This window comes from Mastomys coucha, unplaced genomic scaffold (assembly GCF_008632895.1).
Source record: "Mastomys coucha isolate ucsf_1 unplaced genomic scaffold, UCSF_Mcou_1 pScaffold21, whole genome shotgun sequence".
Lineage (NCBI taxonomy): Eukaryota > Metazoa > Chordata > Mammalia > Rodentia > Muridae > Mastomys > Mastomys coucha.
The window spans coordinates 67166154-67171169 of NW_022196904.1; the positions used below are offsets into that span (position 1 = coordinate 67166154).

Here is a 5016-nt window from a genome sequence, read left to right on the forward strand (position 1 = left end):
CATCCTTTTTCTTAGTCTGTAATTTCCAGGAGCAGCCTTGTCTCTTTTCCTCTCTATGGCCTGTAGAGGTCAGGAAAGGGCCTTGCTTTCCAATCAGTGGCTGTCCTTTGTCCCCATTTAGAATTCGCTTGGGTATGTATAATTAAGCCAGCTGAGGCTCAGCACATAGGAACGGAAACGCATTGACTTTAATAAAACAGAGTGTAAAACAAGTTGAGATTGACTCTAGCCTTGTTTACTCTCGCATACTTGTAATACCGGTCGGTATTTTCCCAGTCAAAGACACCATCGTCCTGGGAACTGAAGCATGTCCTTTCATTGCTAGCGCAGCCTGTCCTAGCATGCAAGCCGCACTAGCTCAGTGCTCCTGACTCATTGGAAATAAAAATTAGAAAGAAAAAAGGAAGCTTCTGTTTCTTAAGGGAAAAGAGGCAATGACAAAGAGAAAAGAAAGTGGGCACCACGCACCGCACTCCCACGGATGTTCTTACCATTTTGTTTGATTTATTTTTTTCATGAACACAAGGATATTGGGATTCCAGAAAAAAATGATAGCAAGACTCAAAATGGGGTAGGCTTTTAGTGACACTGAGTAAGTGAAGTTGTTCCTTGGGGAGTTTTGGAAGCCAAGATGTCATGATATTGACATGTTATTTCATGAAAGAACTTTCATTTCTCTAGATCTCAGTTTCCCCACTGAAAAACAGAGGACTCGGATCAGATGAAAGCTAACATCACTAACATTTCTACCATTCACAAGCATGGCATTGGATGCCCTGCAGAGAATGTCACTCAGAGGCTGCAGGCTGGCTGGGCCAGTGAAGAGGCAGCGTGAGGCAGCTCACACTGGTTCTCTGTCTGGAGAGGATGGAGACCAGAGTTGGACAATGATCCTTTCAGAGCTGAGAGTGATGCCCTTGACACCTTGCCAATATCCAGCAGAATAAGAGCTTCCGAAATCGGGACTAAAAATAAATAACGAAACCAAGTGACAACATAAACAGAAAGACAGAAAAAGCAGAGCATGGACCTGAGTCAGCAAACTTGTGAACAGGATAGAGAAGAGTCAAATTCATTTTCATCTGCATTGATTGGCTGGTTAGGTGGCTGGACTCTTAGAATTCAAAGCATTGTTAGTAATGTGTTTGATACCACCCTGGGGGAAGGAGGAAGAGGGCTGAACAGAGGCGTGGCTGCTCTCTCTCTCTGATCCATTTCCTTTCTGTGGCACAGTTGGCCTCTTCCTTCTAGCTGTCTCTTTGTTGGTTGTTCAAAGAGAGAGCTCTTACACAGTCCTTCCCCTGTCCATGGCCGCATCCTGGGCCCAGGCCAGCTGCCCTCCTCGACCTTGTCTCTCAGCATTTGGGGCCCAGCTTCCTCTTTGCCTTTCTGCAGCACACACAGCATTTCAATCAAAAACGACTTTCAGATCTGACTGTTTGGGGCAGGACGTGTCCAAGAGGTTTAGGGAAAGGGAGCTCATAGCTGTTGGGTCTGTTTCATATTCAAACCAGTCTGCACATTCATGTAGCATGCAAAGAGGCAGCAGACACTTAACAACCACACGAGAAACTGGACCAATTCTTTCTAGAAGGCCTATAAAGTTCATCCAGGTCTCAGTTTCCAAAGTTGTAGATTCAGACCTGGTGGAGACTCCTCTTCCCTGCATCACTGTATACATTTAGGTATATGCGAATGTGAGCATGACTAGGCCAAAGAAATCTTCTATGAATCAGACAATAATGTACATTAAACATTTGGAAGTATACATTAGCAGAAAAGTAAAGGAAGGAAGAGAGCCTCTTTGGGAATCAAGAGCCTCCAAGACATCCTAAGGCATGAAGATGCAACATCTAATATTTAATTCTAGATTGTGTCTTATTTGGGGTGGGTGGTCTCACTTTGTCTCGTTGTCCAGCCTTTGAATTGTCCAATCTTCAGTTAGATTCCTCTAGCTCCAAACAGATAAGCTCTAAAGATATCTGAAGCAGATAAAATATGAGGTTGTTTATTTTGGATGAAAACAGGTGAGACCTCCAAGGAATGCTAAGCAGGTAGAGGAGTATGAAAACTTTGTTTCTAAAACATCAGAGCTCAATTTTATTATAACACTTTAGCAATGTGATGATAATGATAAAACTTTGGCAGAAATCCTTACCATCAGTCTTTGTGGGTTAGGTCTTATCAACTCCCCGAGACTTGGGAGGAAGTCACTCTGGTTATCCCATCTTGAGATGATATACCAACAGTGGTACCACTCACCAACGCATGCTGAGTGGCTGCTAAAGAGAGCAACGTGGGACCTATAGGATGTATAATTACTGACTCCATTTTCCCCCAATAATATTGATCAGTAATATTGTAAAGAATGGTGCTTGGGGCAGAGAGGCCTGTCTTGTCATGTTATTTCCCAACCCCACCTCAGAGGCACATTTCCTTTTATGCTTTCTTCTTCAAACTAAGTTAGAAATGGATCTGTGATTTTCAGCATCTTATTTGTTAACTTTGTCAAGATCTATCATTTTCCCATGTGCCCATCAATCTTGAATTTTTTTTCTAAAGGAAAAGGCCCATTGACATTTTGATGCAGTTCTTTTATGAGTTGATGGTGGTAGTAGGTGCTATGAGTGAAAAATGTGAGAAACACTGTATGGTTTCCCCCAAACAAATGTTCAGAGCAGCATTCTAAAAGATGAACATTAATTTCAAACCTTCAAAGAGGTTAAGTAAATATCATAGAAGAAATAGTTCTAACAAAACCACGTTTGGGTTGGGATAAGCAACATGTTCCTTAGGGTGCCTGCTGTGGATCAGATTCTACTGGGAACACTGGTGAGTGCTCCAAATCACATCACCTGCTCATATGGCAGTGAGACTTTCTTCATAGTTCAAATTCTACCAGCTCTAGAAGAGGGCTGGGGCATACCCATCCCCTCCTATGCTCAGATCTGTTTTGCAATGTGAAACATCAACTCATTCTGGATAATCTTCTGTTTATTTTACAAGGACAAGATTTTATATTTATAATTATTAAACAATGCCTGGCTCTCAGTTTTACTTAGCTTGTACTTAAGAATCAGTGCTTACATGAACCAGCTACTTCAACAAGTCCACTCCACTCAGCAAAGAGCAGTTTGAGAAGGAAGACCTGAGTCAGCTTTACCCTCCTCTGTTGTAATGGGTTTCCACAGAGCTTAGTATACACCAATGATGGTCCAGAAAATCTATTTACCTGAGCTATGTTTCTTTTTTTCCTGAATATTTTGTTCTTGTTGGATTTTTAATTGCTATTGTTAATGTCTTATCTGAAGTGTCTGTAAGATTACGGACCAACACAAAAGGTAAGGACACACAAAGCTCAAACGGCAGCTTGATACCAATACTCATATCCTTGGGAATCATTGATAATTATCTGTCTACTTTATGTTCTCTCTTTTCAATAATGTTTTATTAATACTTAGAAAATTTCAGACATTATAATTTGAATATATTCACACTTCTCCCAGACTTTCTAACCTCTGAATTTTCCTTTCTTCCTCAATCTCCACTGAGGTTTCTGTTGCTTAATTAGTCTTTGGAGTGAGGACTACCCTGGTGTGTGGCTAACTTAACCACAGAGTCACATATTTAAAGAGTACTGACTCTGCCTCTCCTAGAAGATAACACATGCAAACATCTCCTCAGCCCATTGGAATTCATGCCCATTTTCTTCCCTCTGTACCAGGATATTTTCTGGTTTGAGCTTGCACGGGTCTTGTACATGCTGTCTTAACATCTGTAAGTGCTCAGCTGTGTCCATCAAACATTGTTGTTACCTTAACATCAACCACCACTTTTGGCTCTTCAAACCCCACTTCCCATGCTTCAGATAAAACCACTGAGCATTGGGAGAACAGGTGTGATATGCATGTCCATTTAGGGCTAAGCATACCTGTCTCTTATTCTCTGCATATGAGAGTCTCTATATTGACGGTGGCTACAGGAAGAAGATTCTATGATGTAGGTTGTGAAGTGCTCTTATCTAGACAGAACATGGGGCTATTAAGCAAAATAATTTACTGTCTCTAAAGAATATTATATAAATGTGATAATAGCTCTTGAATGGTGTTGTATACACCTAGGGACATAATAAGACATTGTATTGGTCTTTTGGTGAAAATATCACAGTTTAATGTCTCCAGAATCTTTCCTTTTTGAAATTTCTGTAGGACAGAGGTAGGACAAAATAAAATGGGAGCTTCCTTTGGACATGGGGAGCAAAGGGCCACTCCATGGAGTATATTAATATAAGCTTTAGTTTATGTTGCTGCAGACTAGATCAGGGTACTTAAGGCACCACAAAGTGAAGGAGGAATTCTACAGTTCTATATGAGGAAACTCCTTGGATTTTGTTCTCCAAGTGTATCCTGCCTGTGATTACAGAGCCATCTATCTACCTGGGGCTCTTACCAGGAGAACCAGGTGTGAATCTGCTTTGAAACTCAGCATAGCTATTTGCTAAATTCTGCTTCTTATAGAGTTAAGACTAAACTCTTTAATTTGCCTTATTGGTTGTCTTCTGTATACTGTCATGAGCTTTTACTGCCATCAGTCTTCTTCCTCAGTTTATGGCATTCTAAAGCCATCAACAGCCTGTTGAACCTCTTCCTTAAGTTGAGTGACTATTTTTTTGCTTTGTTATCTTGGAGACCCTCTGCTAGTATGTTTAGCTAGAACCATTCTGATAATTTCCCTTCTGTTTATAATGTACCACTACCACAAGAGTGGGATATTTTCATAGTCACAGGGTCCATCTGTGTGTAGTGGTTTGAGTGATAAGGATCCCCATAGGGTCATACAGTTGAATACCTGTTTGTCAGTAGGTGGAATTCTTCTGGAAGGATTAGAAAGTGTGGCCTTGCTAAATGAAGTCTTTCATTGGGGGTGTACTTTGAGGTTTCAAAAGAGTCATTACTTCTGGTGCATGTTCTCTCTCTCTCTCTCTCTCTCTCTCTCTCTCTCTCTCTCTCTCTCTCT

At 41.1% G+C, this 5016-nt stretch overlaps 1 protein-coding gene and 1 long non-coding RNA gene across 3 annotated transcripts in view; one reads left to right on the plus strand and one right to left on the minus strand.

The window, feature by feature from the left end:
- The window catches only part of Agbl1 (ATP/GTP binding protein like 1), an 887643-nt gene that overhangs the window by 878312 nt on the left and 4315 nt on the right, over window positions 1–5016 (plus strand). The gene's annotated exons all lie outside the window — the stretch shown is intronic.
- The window catches only part of LOC116102417, a 17078-nt gene that overhangs the window by 1748 nt on the left and 10314 nt on the right, over window positions 1–5016 (minus strand). The window contains exons 4-5 of one of the 2 annotated variants that reach the window (XR_004123169.1): window positions 2159–2282; window positions 1902–1982 (exon numbers count right to left, since the gene is read on the minus strand). This is a non-coding gene — a long non-coding RNA (uncharacterized LOC116102417). The remainder of the gene's footprint in view (window positions 1–1901; window positions 1983–2158; window positions 2283–5016) is intronic. The other variant, XR_004123168.1, reaches the window with a different exon arrangement.